Here is a 17,379-nt window from a genome sequence, read left to right as displayed (position 1 = left end):
ACACACACTTCCTTTGTTTGCATTGAATACATATACAGAATTATGTTATAACAGCTACAGTATACTGATTACATTTAGTTTGCTAAACCAAAGTGTATTAGAAACGATTGTCATGTTTATTTTGCTAAAATTCAGATTTCAACTCTTTCAGCTATTTTTGTCTATATTCACTCACTATATATGTGGCAGCGCATTATTGTTCTGGATCAGCTTTCTGAGTAAAGAGTAGACCATGAATAAGGGCTTATGGATAAAACATATTGGCTGTTTTACAGTTGTTTCATGTCATTTCAATAAGGGATATTGCCATTTGACGTTTACTGAGTGCTGACTGTCCCTCCAGTGAAACAGTAGACAATACCTGATTAATGACCACTTGTAGTTTCAGGCACATGTGACAGGATGACAAATTAAGAGTACAAATGGGAGACAGTTATCATCCTATTACAGGAATTACCTCAACATGCCTGCCTTGTACCACATTCCTTCCTGGAAATTTTCTTGGATTCTTCCTGAAAAATTATCTTCACCATTAAATGATATAGATGTGGTCTAGCCTAACTCCTAACGACGTCTCCTACGTGATATCTACACACACAGCTGTTAACCCTCCTAATTAACCTCTACTTTCTCCTTTCCTCAGGTATAGGCCTCTGTCACACAAAATTGGGGAGTTAGACCCTGGAGTATGTTGTCTTCCTTGCCATATTACATAATGTCTGTTATCTAAAATTAAGTGGTTATTTTTGCCACAGCCCATACTACTAGTTGCCTCTGCAAAGCCTCAGCTGCTGGCATTAGCCCCAGATCAGTTGTCACTGTGTGTGCTCAAAGGAGATGATGCTCTCTGGCTTGATGCTCTGGCTGAGCGTGTAGTTGTTGACTAATTTGGCATTCTCAAAGAAATTCAGTCATATGCAGGGTGTGATTCCACAAAGGTAGAACGCTTATGAATGTGATGCCAGTTTGGTCTGCACAAATACGGTGATCATTTTGAGAGCCATAGGACCTGCAGAAATAGGAAATAACTTTGCATCTCTTCATTTAAATCCTACGTCATGTAGGGCATGCATATCCCCCAATGCGATAGTATTCTTGATTATGGCTAGAAAATCTATGGTGTTGGTGCTTGCCAGCATGTACCTACTGTAGGCACTGTATGCCTTCACCTTACTTTAGTGATAAGGAAGAGAAGAAAAAGCAGTTGGCTGCATGGCATTTGGAATGGTAAACTTGTGTACAGGGCAAACAAAGGAACATATACTTGGTCTTGCAGCTTCACCTAGCCACATTTAGATGTAATTTAGATAAATGTAATTATCTTTGTTGTTATGGTGTTTCCTTGTCATTGCTGGTTTTATATATATATACAGTATATATGTAGATAGTGGGGCACTGGCTGGTAGGATTGTGGGCAGTGTGTATGTGTCACAACTTTTTTGTTTTCTCAGAAATGTAAACCCAGGGGTTTTGTAGAGCTTTATGTTTGTTTTAGGAAAAACTATAGAGGGCACCCTGCTAGTCAGAGACTGACATTTAGTAAGTGGCTAAAGACTTGCTGTACAAAGCCCTGCCCTTCTGAATAAAAGAGAAGGACCTGCTTGGTTACCGCTGGTGATACCAGTTGAGCTTGTCCTCTTTACAATATATATATATAGCATATATATGCATACAAGGCTGTAAACTGAGCATCATTATGGAGATAATGTTCCGTCAAAAAAGCAAAGCCTGGTAGCAAAGTTTGAGGTGTGAAAATTCTGGGTGGTCCATAATTAGGAGAAACTAACTGGAGGTTTGTTAGAAATAAAAGTGGTAAGCTAACACAAATTCCCATACTGGAACTCAGATTTCCCCCCATATATCACAGGGGTGCAATGGTCAAATACATTGAAAATCACAACTCTACTAAAACAGCAAACACTTCATATAAAAATAAAAACTATTATTCTAACCACTATACATTATATCAATAAGCAAACCTATAGAACTCCGGTATACGATCCTAAATGAAACAACCTTGGGTACTAGGAACTCAGGTCAAGAGATTCAATTACCCAAATTCCTGAAGATGTTAAAAGGGCAAACCTACTGACAAATATCTAAATATAAACATAAATATGCTCAGTGAAAAATTAATAAAAAACCCTTCATTAAATTATAGTCATAATAACTTCAAATTAAAGTCCAAAATATAAAAATCAAAAACAAAACGTTCAAAATATATATATCCAATATCCCTTTTAAAATAAAATAAGAATAAATAAGTACGTGTTGTCCAAAATTGATTCAAGTGTAAAAACTCTCAGCCGCTTGCAAAAACTTGATTACCTCAAAAAAAAATATATATATACATAGTGCATTATCCTTTATAAATCAAAAAAATTACATGTGAAATCACTCCAATAATAATCACCCAAGTGAAAAACAGGTGTGTATATCAAACCACATACACATGCAATATACAGTGCAAAAACGTGTATGTGAAACACTCTACTGTGCTCCAAAAAAAAAACTCACAATACAGTGTACACTTCTATTAGGGTAAGGAATGAATACCCTTACCAATATTCAAAATAATTTTTGCTTTGATCTCAATCCCCAGAAAATTGCACGATGAAATAAATCCTCCTGCAGATGTCCTCAAGGTTTATTTGGTCCCATAGCATTGTATGGATCCTTGCACCCTAGCACCTCAGATATGTTTCCACCATATACGCCATTCAGATACCTTATCCTTGTATTCTTTTTATTCCATTTTCTTTCTGAAGAGATGACAGTACAGAGCTGGCAGAATCCGCATCTCATGCAATGAGTCCTCTTAGTATTCCAACATATAATCAGCTGTTGTCAGGTTATCCTTGGATGTCCATATCTACCAGGCAGCAGGGACATGCTCCATGAAATGCTCTGTCTTGTAGGAAAGGATTGGTTTTGTCTCTGACCACATGATCCATGACAAATATCTGCCTAAAACTGAAATATAGACCCAATTACCATTATTTCCCTTTCCCTATAGTATAGGACAACCAACATCAGTGGGCCTGAGCTTCCTATGTGTTCCAAAAGCTAGACTCTAGTCTGGCAAGCTCAGTGCTCTTCCAGTAATCTTTCTTATTTTATTGCTTCCCAGTTTGAAATTGCTTTTTGCATGTTTTATCCATTCTGATTGTTTTGCATTCATGTGAAGAGTACAGATATTGACGTTGTGCAAACATATATTCTCAAGATACATTATGTTACCTTAAAAATGAGAATTAGAGAAAAGGCAGAGAACTGGAATTGTTACTAATAGAAACCAATAAAATTCATCTTTTATTATGAGGAAACATTAGGTTTAGGAGGGGGGCCGGCAAAACGTTGATCACAATCTACTTGTTGATCACAGCTACTGTATGTTAGGGCATGAACGGTTTTAAAGAATTGTCTTGATCTCACTAAGGTTAAGAACCTTCAAAATGGAATTTGAGGGAGAAAAGCTATACGCTGTGTGTGCCCTGCAATGTATAAACCATAACTCCTGCGAAAAAAATGTGTTAACTAAACAGATTGGGGAAGGATTAGAACCTCTGCTTGGTTAATCTGTGTTTTTAGTGGGGAAAACCTCTCTAAATTTCTGTTCTGTCTGATGTCCTTAATTTGGACATATAGTTATGCGACATCTCTCCCGTGGTAATCAAAACCTGAATGGAAGTTGTAACCCTTACCCACTCTACTGGAAAGTGTTTTTTTACCAATTGTTGACACCCCTTAAATAGACAGGAACTGAGTGGAAATCTCCCAAACAGAGATACATATAGTAGTAAAAATGTGACAGAGTTGAGCGTTAAAATAAATAATTACAATTTCGATTTCTTGTTCAAATATTTTATTGATTTTTTAACAAGGGAATAGAAACATAGATATGGGACATTCCATAAACATGTGTACAGATGTATTGGAGGGAACAGGAGTAGTGTCCTTGTAAAGGAGGGGAGAGAGGCACAAATATAGAAATGCAGTAACTTGGATGGTGGGAGGAAGGCAAAATCATACATAGGCATATATATTCAAAGTTCATTGTGAATGCAGAGGTGGGCTCCCCAGAATCTCATGGGGGATTTGGGAAAGAAAAAAAAATTAAACCAGTGTAGGAAGGTCAGAAGGAAGGGGGGTCAAGTGGGGGAGGGGTGGAGAGTAAGAATAAGAAGGATAGGGGGATAGGGGAGCTGGAAGCGGGTGTGTGACTCCAAAAGTGGTGAAGTAAAGTTCAAGATATATTGTGATGAAGATCAGCTGAGTGTGAGGTTAGGACAATGGGTATGGGTATGTCAAGGAAGAAGGAGCGAGTCATCAAAGGTTTGCGGGAGGAAACACTCCACCCATGGGTTCCAGATTCTCAGGAACTTGGGGATGTGTCCAAAATTGTGGCTTCCACTTTAGCATGGATCATAGCCTGTGTAACATTGTTCTTTACTGCTGCTATGCTTAGGGAAGGAGATTCCCATGATTTGGCTATGATTTGCTTGGCAGCTGTGGTGACTTGTAAAAGAAGTTTAAATTGCAGCTTGGTGATGCTAGGGGGACGTTGGTTTAGGAGGGCTATGGACAGGTCAGGTGTAAGTGTTTTTGTAAGATGTCCACTAAATGTGATAGTGTGTTTCTGCCACCGGACAACCTCGGAAACAATCAGGGGAGTAGTTTGGAGTATATTTGGCGATCCTCGCTGGGACCAGGTATCAGCGGGTTAGGACTTTATAGTTAGTTTCCAGGGCTACTATGTTTTGTGAAGATGATTTGGTATTGGACCAAATAAGGTCCCAATCAGAAGGGTCCAGTCGACGACCGAGGTCTATCTCCCATCTGTGGACTTGGGGGGGGGCGTGGAGTCAGAGGTAGAGAGGAGGGAGTATATGCATGAGATTAGGCCTCGTCTATGCGGGTCTCTGTAACAAGTTCGTTCAAAGGGAGACATGGAGTTGGCTGGTGGGTTGCTGTGGTGTATGGAGCGTTTGTGGTGGTCAATAACCGACAACAGATGGGAGGTGATTTCTGCGTCTAGTAGAAGCCCTGTTAGTAAGAGATAATGCTTTTCAGGGTCTTTAATCTCATTGTGTAGTGTAAAGGCTGTTGTGCGGTAGAAGGCGATAAGTACGCCTCTGCGTTTGGTGGCGGCGGAAGCGGTGTGAGCCTGGGAGTAGAGAGGACCAATAAATTTAGGAGTGGACGTGGAAGAGAAATGTGTTTCTTGTAGGCATACTATGTGAGCTTTGTATGATGCAAATGAGCGGAAGACTTTATTGAGCTTTATTGGCGTCAAGGTCGTCAACCCATTGTTCCAAATCAGCAGTGCATTGTACCAATTTGCGGATTTTCTTAGACAGCTTGTCAGTGATACGGTCAGAGGTTTGTTTCAGGGCTTTATGTAACATCCTCTCAAAATGCATGAAAAGGTCAGGTGGTGAGAGGTCAGAGGTGGGAGCGCGTGGAGGGGTCCCCAGGTCTGCGTCTGACTCACCATCTGATGTGCAGGAGGGACTGGGCTGAGCAGTCTGCAGGGCAGCATAAGGCTGTGTCTGTGACTTGTTGCCAGGTGTAGCTGCACGAGGACGAGGCTCGAGCCAGGACCTCTTTAATGGGCTTGCTGGGTGGCGGATCCTGGTGTCGGGAGCTCCCCTGACCATGCCGGCCAGTGCCAGGCGGGTTGCCACGGCGACTGAGGCCGTTTATATGTCAGTGCGGGCCGGGATCTGTGTTTGAATGGCTGTCGTCCCTGCAGCATGGTGGAGCCTCAGAATTCAATTTTCAATTTCAATAGGGGGTGAGAGATATGCTAATCATCTTCATAACTGTGTTTTCCAGGCTCTTGGCCCTACACAGTTAAAGATAATACTAACGGAGGTAAGAAGTAGGACAGGAACATATATCAGTAACTTAAGTAACATAAAGAAAAAGCCAAAGCTAATAAAATATTCTACTCAACTTCTTCAATACAGTGAAATTGTGGGATCTCACTTAAGCATGGATATACAGATTTTAGCTGCATTAAAATCTTTTGATTCAATCTTAGGTGTCTACAGGTTTGATATATCTGTATTTTAATTTCCTGCTCTTCCAATATTTTCTAGACGTCTGTACTTGTAATACTGAGTTGACATAAAACAAATGTAAAAGAAAAAAAATGTGTTATTGTTCAGCAGATGTGGGAACAAGAGTAGTGTGCTTTCATTAACAGAGTTTTCTACAAATAAGAACTATGGAGTTTAGTTTTCACTCTGGAAAACAATTGCTTCTTCTTTAAGTACCATCCTTATTTCAGAGCTTGGTTTTTTCAGTGTCTGAAATTATAAATTTTCAGTATCAAAATTTGTGAAAGGTAAATTGGCATGAAAAAAAGGGGATGTCAAAATGGGTAAAAGGCAACAAAAATAATTTGCCACCCTTTCTATGGCTTCATTACATTGATAATCATGAATTATTGTTTAAGGTTGCAATTACACAATATTTTTTGTAATATTATTTTGATTGAATATAGATAGAAAACATAGATGTCCAGAACTGCTTTATAGATAAACAAACCTGTTAGGATATATATGCCATATGCCATATGACAGAAACAGTAAAATAGAAATTTTCCCAAGTAAATAGGGGTGAGTGACTCAATCAAAGTTTGGTTTGCTGGAAGTTCACTAAATCCAGCAAGAAATCCTTGAACCACATGCATAGTTCCAAAACCCATTTAAGGTTTATTGGATTCAAATCCTGTAATTTTTTTTATTTTTGTGTGCCTTTTTCAAAGATACATTTTGGAGCTGGTCAATATCCACAAGTCCATCAACACAGTAGCATTGGACAACAGGCATAAGTTCCAATAAAAAACTGAGGGATCAGTAAGTAATGATTCAGGCGCTTTAGTCATATCCATGGTCCATATCCCCAAGGATTGGCAAATGTATGTGGGAGCAATGACAGGTCATGTGGGACATACCAGGCCTATGGTTTATGTATCTCAGGCTCATTCAGATCAACAACACTTTAAAATCCTGACATTTATTTTCAAATGTTTCATTGTTTTATAGACACTTTTACAGTTTTTGAGGAATTTTATAGGTCACTTCCTGTGCAATGGCTTGTAAAAAGCCTTTCAGAAATGTTTCCAAGCATTGCCCTAGAGTTTTGTGTAGAATGAAATCATTCTGAAATGGCAGCATGCACACATCCCCCAGCTCAATGCCTAAGTGTAAAAATAATACAGTTTCTCATCTCTGAGCATTTTATTGCCTTTCCGAGTGCTAAAATATATTGTTTTAACACCAAGGTATTAGGCTAATGGACGTTCAAAAAACGCACTGACCCAGTAAACACAGAAGGGTTTGCACTGAAAATAACAATGGCATATACAGTATAAAGCATTTAAAATATGTAGTAGGAGTTATATATTTAAAGCAAAAAGCTGTACATTTAAATAATTACCATGTATTTATTATTTTATAGTACCATTGTCTAAAATGTAAGCATGGCAGTATTTGAATAGATGCTGAAGAATTTAATTCATCATTTTGTTAACTGTATTACAAAACAAGTACATTAGTATTTCCAGGCAAGAGACTGCATATTCTTGTTTGGACTGGAATATTATAGGTATTCAAAATATATCACAATTAGGGATGAGCTGAATGATTTTGGTGGAATTGATTTTGCTGTGAAATTACTGGTTTTGCAATCTGCAAAGTACTGGGGAAGTCAAACCTCTCAATTTTATTCATTGAACTGCCTATGCGAAATTTGCTTGGAAAAAAAAATGTATTCTTTAATTTAATCTGTGTATTTTTTTTATGGACGTTAATTTACTGTAGTTTATTTTATTTCACTGTGTGTTTTTTATGTTTGGGGGGGGTTTGCATTATTATTTGCAAGCTATTTTGAATTTCTTTAATTTTACCCTTTTTAGTTGTCTTTCCCTTTCCCTGGAAAAAATAATGAGACTGATGAGGGGCTCTTTTTGGTACAAGAACAGATTTATAGTTGAAAAGAGCTTCTACAATGCACTGTCATTTAAAGACCATAGCCTTCCACAATGACATGAGTGTATTTAGTCAAAATCTCCCAAGGTTTGCCACAACTTCAGGAAAATTATAGCCTTCATTTTTCACATCACTAATCAGAAAATACTGCAATAAACTATACCTACGGACCTAAAGTACAAGGATCCCCCAGTTTCTATTTTAGTCATTTTGTGGATTTGTGTCTTCTGCACCTCTTCTGCTGCTTTTTGAATATTCATCACATCACCAGTTATCGGGGGTGAGCAGGAAATAAAGAAACAAAACCCTACTCCTCCATCAGGATGGCTGCCTCCACACGGAGAAACAGTGCAGAACAAGGTATGGTTAGTCAGCAATGGGGAAAAGAAGAACTGAAAGGTGCCTAAAGATAATTCTGGTGATCAGTGATGATCGAACCGGGTAAAGTTCAGTTTTCTGGATGTTTAATAAACACAGCAGGAATGCTAAAAGTTGGCTGGTTTAGTCACATGCAAAAGATGGCAGGGCATCTTTCATTTGTGACAGAAGTAGCAGCATGTGAACATCATTGGGTTGTGAATAAATTCACCATCTGGAACCCATGAATGGTTTCCTACATCCCGAAGTACTATGGTAAAGGAGAGACCCACCAAAAAATAAATATGGGACTTTAGGGGAAACTCAGAAGGAAAGTGCTGAGGTAAAATAACAAAACTTTATTATAATATCTAAAAGACACACAATAATGTAATTGTTATAAAACCAGAAACATTGTACTAAGTACTACAGAGCTGCAATAATTGAAACATCCAATATAACCAGATGGAGTATCCTCCTTATCCTATTGGAATAACACCAATGGAGACCCAGATGCATTTCAGATCATTCTCTTTCATCAGGGGTAAGTTGTGGAGGAGGATGGTATGTTCTATAACATGAATATATTATAAGAAACATAAAATTTAGGTCAAACAAGTAATTTGTAGAAAAAAGAACAAACACGTCCATAATACATACATTTGTATCGAATACAGCCATATCCACATTAAAACATCTGTCATCACTTGTTGGTCCTCGCAGAGGCCACCATAAAACATGTGTGCCCAACCCAGACACCTTCACACTGAGACCGCCAAAAAGGGAGCAGGGGGCAGAAAAAAGCCCAACCCAAACCAAAACCACAATCAGTACATTTAAATTACCATTTAATTTAAATATGAATATTATTTAAATTAAAATTTTATTTAAAATTTTAATTTTAATAATTTGAACTCCTTGTCAGATGGGAACTGAGAGATTGGGTTCCTCTGCTTATCCAGAGTGGAGAGCACACCTGTTCCTTCCTGTTGGGACCGGAGGTGGAGCGTCGGTGGGCAGGAGACACGTGACAGCATTCTTCACACTGGGTTGTGCACGCACATTTTATGGTGGCCTCTGCGGGGACCAACAAGTGATGATAGATGTTTTAATGTGGATATGGCTGCATTCAATACAAATGTATGTATTATAGATGTTTGTTCTTTTTTATGCAAATTTCTCATTGTGTTTGAGCTTTTGTTTATGTTTCTTATACTGTATTCATGCTATAGAACATACCATCTTCCTCCACAACTTACCATGATGAAAGAGAATGATCTGAAATGCGTCGGGTTCGTCATCGGTGATATTCCAATAGGATAAGGAGGATACTCCATCTTGACTTTGCTGGTTATATTGGATGTTTCAATTATTGCAGCCCTGTAGTACTTAGCACAATGTTTCTGGTTTTTTAGCAATGACTTTACTGTGTGTCTTTTAGATATTGTAATAACGTTTTGTTATTTTACCTCAGCACCAAGGGCGGACTGACCATTCAGGAAATCGGGCACTGCCTGAGGGCCCAGGGTCAGTAGGGGGCCCCATGAGATGCCCTTGCAACCTTTCATAGGATTTTGTGGATGTGGTTTGAGTGTGGGCGAGGAAACAGGGGCCCCATGATCCCTTATTGCCCGGGGGCCCCATGAGTTGTCAGTCCACCCCTGCTCAGCACTTTCCTTCTGAGTTGCCCTTAGTCCCATATTTCTTTTTTTGGGGGTGTCTCTCATTTACCTTAGTACTTCGGGATGTAGGAAACCATTCATGGGTTCCAGATGGTGTACTATAGTCCCATACTCATTCACCTTAATTTAAAGGGGGTTTCCAGATTTTGATATGCCTCCCTGCAAACCCCCACATCCCCTTTAGGGGTGAGGCCCTTACCACTCAACATTGGAGACAAGGGGGTTGATTTACTAAAACTGGAGAGTGCAAAATCTGGTGCAGCTGTGCATGGTAGCCAATCAGCTTCTAACTTCAACTTGTTCAATTAAGCTTTGTCAAAAAAATTAGGAAGCTGATTGGTTTCTGTGCAGAGCTGCACCAGATTTTGCACTCTCCAGTTTTAGTAAATCAACCCCACAGTGCCTTGCAAGGTGTGAGATGCTGCCATAACAAAATAACACACTTCTGGCTGAAGTTTGTTTACAAACATCAGTGTGGATTTAGGCAGGCAAACTGACCATATATGGCCAGTTTGCTTGTCCATTTTCTGAACTGCAAACAGGCTGGATTAAAGTTAAACTCCTGTTCAATTTTCCATCCCTAAGAGTGACTAGTCCTTTGCCCTCTGCTTGTCTCTTCTGGTATTCCATAGTTCAGGTTCTCTTTACATGAACAGACAAATTTAATGATAGTTCCTTGCAGGGGTGGACTGACAACTCATGGGGCCCCCGGGCAATAGGGGATCATGGGGCCCCTCTGTCCTTGCCCAAACTCAAAAAAGCCTATGAAAAAGGTACCAGGGGCATCTCATGGGGCCCCCTACTTACCCCAGGCCCTCGGGCAGTGCCGGAGTTTCCAAATGGTCAGTCTGCCCCTGGTTCCTTGGTAATTTAACAGATGAGAAGGGAAGCTGGAGAAAATAACTTTTTGTATGTAAGTGGATAAGTGGAAGTAGTTGGCTGGAGGACCGGAGGACCTAGTGACTAACTGAGCTCTCCCAGGGAAAATCAACACTGTAATTCTTTCAGGACCTCTAAAGAGAGAAGAGAACCCAAAACCCATAGCATCCAGACATCACTCCTCATTTAAATCTATTAAATATGATATGATTATTTGCTATGGTTTATCACCTTCAGAACCTTCCTGTTGCCTTTGCATTGTTTATCAAACAAGGCTGAAGGAAGCTAGAAATATGACAGAAACAACCCCCTACGGCAAAGTAAAGGGAGCAGGTGTCCTAAAAGTCCCAAAGTGAATCCAGAGTGGTTAATCAAGTGAGAAGGTAGACACCGCTCAACCAGCCCCAGGAGTCAGATGTGTAGATGGCTCTGGCCATGCCCTTTGATGTGTTTAGCCCCATCCACAGATAGTCCTCTGTGATTAAGCCCTGCTGGGCTTGGCCTGGTTTGATATTATTCAAGGACACACTAAAGGAGTGCATGTATAAAGTGCCAAAAATATGGTCACACAAGGAAAAGAGACATTGTAAAATGAAAATAAATGCAGTACAGGTATCCATGCTGAGTTAACATTTTCAGGGTTGTGTCACTGCTGCCTGTATATACAGTACAAGTGTCTAGATTATAGCAGCCAGATAGGAAGCAGGAAGACTTGGTGTGGGTGACAAATGGTCTCAGTAGCAAAGAGATCAGAGAGCAGTGTCCCAGGGAGTAACGATGGGTTCATGGCTGGTGGAGTCTGATGAAAGCTACATGGCACCGGCTCAGAAATGCTGCACACAAACTTATTGTTCTGAAAGGTGGTCTGTCAGGAAACATTACGTTGCCTTGCAAAACAGTGAGAGAACCAAGATAATGTCTAGAGATGAGCGAATCGAAGTATCCGAAGTGGAATTCGAGTCGAATATCGGAAAAATTTCGATTCGTGCCGAATCCGAAAAACAGCCTAATTCGGACGCGCGAATCGAAATTTTTCCGAAAATGGCGGCTGACATGTGCGGCGACGGAGCGGGGATGTCGGGGAAGGCGCGCAGACAAGGCGCGCTGCCCCATAATGCATTCCTCAACGACATGTGATCGCATCAGCCAATCAGCAGCCAGCCAGCCAGCACTGTGTAATGGTCGAGGTATATATAGCGGCCATTTTGGAAATCTTCATTTGCCTGCAGTCATTGAACAGAGGCAGACCGCTCTGTACTAGGGACAGGGACAGAGTTAGGGCCACAGAAACGAGAATTGGGGACAGAGAGAAGTTACTTAGGGACAGAGAACCATTACTCAGGGACACAGACTTGTTAATGAGGGCCACAGAATCGTTATTTAGGGACAAAGAAACGCTAGTTAGGGCCACAGAATTCATACTCAGGGACAGACAGAATTGTTACTCAGTGCCAGAGAATTGTTACTTAGGGCCACAGAAACGTTATTAGGGCCACAGAATTTTTACTCAGGGACAGACAGAATTGTTACTGAGTGCCAGAGAATTGTTACTCAGGGACAGACAGAATTGTTACTGAGTGCCAGAGAATTCTTAGGGCCACAGAATTCATTCTCAGGGACAGACAGAATTGTTACTCAGGGACAGACAGAATTGTTACTGAGTGCCAGAGAATTGTTACTCAGGGACAGACAGAATTGTTACTGAGTGCCAGAGAATTGTTACTCAGGGACAGACAGAATTGTTACTGAGTGCCAGAGAATTGTTACTCAGGGACAGACAGAATTGTTACTGAGTGCCAGAGAATTGTTACTCAGGGACAGACAGAATTGTTACTGAGTGCCAGAGAATTGTTACTCAGGGACAGACAGAATTGTTACTGAGTGCCAGAGAATTGTTACTCAGGGACAGACAGAATTGTTACTGAGTGCCAGAGAATTGTTACTCGCACAGACACAAAATTGTTACTTGCACAGACACAGAATTGTTACTCGCACAGACACAGAATTGTTACTCAGGGCCACAGAATTCATACTCAGGGATAGACAGAATTGTTACTGAGTGCCAGAGAATTGTTACTCAGGGACAGACAGAATTGTTACTGAGTGCCAGAGAATTGTTACTCAGGGACAGACAGAATTGTTACTGAGTGCCAGAGAATTGTTACTCGCACAGACACAAAATTGTTACTTGCACAGACACAGAATTGTTACTCGCACAGACACAGAATTGTTACTCAGGGCCACAGAATTCATACTCAGGGATAGACAGAATTGTTACTGAGTGCCAGAGAATTGTTACTCAGGGACAGACAGAATTGTTACTGAGTGCCAGAGAATTGTTACTCAGGGACAGACAGAATTGTTACTGAGTGCCAGAGAATTGTTACTCGCACAGACACAAAATTGTTACTTGCACAGACACAGAATTGTTACTCGCACAGACACAGAATTGTTACTCAGGGCCACAGAATTCATACTCAGGGACAGACAGAATTGTTACTGAGTGCCAGAGAATTGTTACTCAGGGACAGACAGAATTGTTACTGAGTGCCAGAGAATTGTTACTCAGGGACAGACAGAATTGTTACTGAGTGCCAGAGAATTGTTACTCAGGGACAGACAGAATTGTTACTGAGTGCCAGAGAATTGTTACTCAGGGACAGACAGAATTGTTACTGAGTGCCAGAGAATTGTTACTCGCACAGACACAAAATTGTTACTTGCACAGACACAGAATTGTTACTCGCACAGACACAGAATTGTTACTCAGGGCCACAGAATTCATACTCAGGGATAGACAGAATTGTTACTGAGTGCCAGAGAATTGTTACTCAGGGACAGACAGAATTGTTACTGAGTGCCAGAGAATTGTTACTCAGGGACAGACAGAATTGTTACTGAGTGCCAGAGAATTGTTACTCGCACAGACACAAAATTGTTACTTGCACAGACACAGAATTGTTACTCGCACAGACACAGAATTGTTACTCAGGGCCACAGAATTCATACTCAGGGACAGACAGAATTGTTACTGAGTGCCAGAGAATTGTTACTCAGGGACAGACAGAATTGTTACTGAGTGCCAGAGAATTGTTACTCAGGGACAGACAGAATTGTTACTGAGTGCCAGAGATTTGTTACTCGCACAGACACAAAATTGTTACTTGCACAGACACAGAATTGTTACTCGCACAGACACAGAATTGTTACTCAGGGCCACAGAATTCATACTCAGGGACAGACAGAATTGTTACTGAGTGCCAGAGAATTGTTACTCAGGGACAGACAGAATTGTTACTGAGTGCCAGAGAATTGTTACTCAGGGACAGACAGAATTGTTACTGAGTGCCAGAGAATTGTTACTCAGGGACAGACAGAATTGTTACTGAGTGCCAGAGAATTGTTACTCAGGGACAGACAGAATTGTTACTGAGTGCCAGAGAATTGTTACTCGCACAGACACAAAATTGTTACTTGCACAGACACAGAATTGTTACTCGCACAGACACAGAATTGTTACTCAGGGCCACAGAATTCATACTCAGGGATAGACAGAATTGTTACTGAGTGCCAGAGAATTGTTACTCAGGGACAGACAGAATTGTTACTGAGTGCCAGAGAATTGTTACTCAGGGACAGACAGAATTGTTACTGAGTGCCAGAGAATTGTTACTCGCACAGACACAAAATTGTTACTTGCACAGACACAGAATTGTTACTCGCACAGACACAGAATTGTTACTCAGGGCCACAGAATTCATACTCAGGGATAGACAGAATTGTTACTGAGTGCCAGAGAATTGTTACTCAGGGACAGACAGAATTGTTACTGAGTGCCAGAGAATTGTTACTCAGGGACAGACAGAATTGTTACTGAGTGCCAGAGAATTGTTACTCGCACAGACACAAAATTGTTACTTGCACAGACACAGAATTGTTACTCGCACAGACACAGAATTGTTACTCAGGGCCACAGAATTCATACTCAGGGACAGACAGAATTGTTACTGAGTGCCAGAGAATTGTTACTCAGGGACAGACAGAATTGTTACTGAGTGCCAGAGAATTGTTACTCGCACAGACACAAAATTGTTACTTGCACAGACACAGAATTGTTACTCGCACAGACACAGAATTGTTACTCAGGGCCACAGAATTCATACTCAGGGATAGACAGAATTGTTACTGAGTGCCAGAGAATTGTTACTCAGGGACAGACAGAATTGTTACTGAGTGCCAGAGAATTGTTACTCAGGGACAGACAGAATTGTTACTGAGTGCCAGAGAATTGTTACTCGCACAGACACAAAATTGTTACTTGCACAGACACAGAATTGTTACTCGCACAGACACAGAATTGTTACTCAGGGCCACAGAATTCATACTCAGGGACAGACAGAATTGTTACTGAGTGCCAGAGAATTGTTACTCAGGGACAGACAGAATTGTTACTGAGTGCCAGAGAATTGTTACTCAGGGACAGACAGAATTGTTACTGAGTGCCAGAGATTTGTTACTCGCACAGACACAAAATTGTTACTTGCACAGACACAGAATTGTTACTCGCACAGACACAGAATTGTTACTCAGGGCCACAGAATTCATACTCAGGGACAGACAGAATTGTTACTGAGTGCCAGAGAATTGTTACTCAGGGACAGACAGAATTGTTACTGAGTGCCAGAGAATTGTTACTCGCACAGACACAAAATTGTTACTTGCACAGACACAGAATTGTTACTCGCACAGACACAGAATTGTTACTCAGGGCCACAGAATTCATACTCAGGGACAGACAGAATTGTTACTGAGTGCCAGAGAATTGTTACTCAGGGACAGACAGAATTGTTACTGAGTGCCAGAGAATTGTTACTCGCACAGACACAAAATTGTTACTTGCACAGACACAGAATTGTTACTCGCACAGACACAGAATTGTTACTCGCACAGACACATAATTGTTACTCAGGGCCACAGAATTCATACTCAGGGACAGACAGAATTGTTACTGAGTGCCAGAGAATTGTTACTCAGGGACACCTAATCGTTGAATTAAATAGTATGTCAGACAACATGCAGAGGAGTGGCAGAGGAGGCAATGTTTTAGGAGCGAGCAGACGTGGCAGCAGAGGAAGGGGTCGAGGCAGCAGTATTCGCAGCCAGAGGCCAGTGCTCCCGGTGTCATCCAGCGGTCGTGTCTCCACCGACAACCCTGCCGTCATTGATTGGTTGGCTCGGTCGTCTTCCTCTTCCCAGGTCACCTCTGACACCTACAGCCAACGGTCGGTGGGTACGTCAGACACAACCGTTAGTTGGCATGGCCCGGGACCAAGCCCACTGAAATCACGTGTCCTCTACCTGCCCCTGTCCTTTGCTGTTCCCTCACCAAGCGAAGTATCGCATGCTGTGGGCTCAGCCCCACTGTACAGTGAGGAAGAGCTAACAGAGGGCGGTCAGGAACGGGGGGAGACATCGGCCTTTTCAGCAGCCAAGCGAACAAGTACTGGCGAGGAGAGTGGCTCGGTAGCCGGTCTAGAGACAGGTCTGTCTCCTGACCCAGACGCAGCCGAGGGGGCTAGTAGTGAGGCGGAGACCCTACTTGATGATGAGGAGGTTGATCGCACTTGGCAGCCTCGTCGTCATCAGGCAATTTCTTCCGCATCATCAGGAGAAGAGGGTGGCAGCTTGGCAGCGAGCAAAACAGTCGGTGGGTTGCCCAGGAGACAGCAGCAGGGTCGCATCAGTGTCAGTGGAGCCAAACGTCCACGGAGTAGAGCACCAGCTCCACTGCAGCCTACCACCACGGCCAGTAGTGGTGCCGTTGCGCACGGAGGAAGTAGCAGTCAGCCAGTGAAGAGTAGCGGGGGCAAAGTTTCCTACTCGGTGGTGTGGCAATTTTTCCTCAAGCCGCCCGAGGAAGTAAACGTAGCCGTATGTCGACTATGTGGCCAGAAATGCAAGCGTGGCCAGGGGGCCCATGTTGGGACTACAGCGTTGCGTCAGCATATGCAGCGTCACCATTCGGTGGCCTGGGAAAACCGTGATAAACATACGGCGGTTCTGCCTGCCCCAGCCCCCGCTCCATCACCCGCTCCGTTACTTGCTCCGTCACCCGACGTCGTCAATCGCCCTCTATCAGCCAGTCAAGGCTCCAACACCTCTGCTGAGGGGAGTTGTCGCTCATTGGCATCTTCCGCTCGTTCAGATGCTCCTTCTCCTGCTACTCCTCTTCTCGGATTCCGTCAACAGTCTTTCTTGGAATCCGTATCCAAGAGACAACAGTTTGCGAGCACGCACCCGACGGTGCAAAAGCTGAACGTCCTCCTGTCCAAGTTGCTGGTGCTGCAGTCCCTCCCTTTCCAACTGGTGGACTCAGCACCTTTCCGAGAAATGATGGCTTGTGCCGCGCCGCGGTGGAGAGTGCCAAGCCGTCATTTCTTTGCCCAAAAGGCAGTGCCAGC

Source organism: Staurois parvus, unplaced genomic scaffold (genome assembly GCF_062004578.1).
Source record: "Staurois parvus isolate SC_StPar_1 unplaced genomic scaffold, SC_StPar_1.0 ptg000153l, whole genome shotgun sequence".
Taxonomy (NCBI): domain Eukaryota; kingdom Metazoa; phylum Chordata; class Amphibia; order Anura; family Ranidae; genus Staurois; species Staurois parvus.
Note: the sequence above shows the minus strand (reverse complement) of the source record.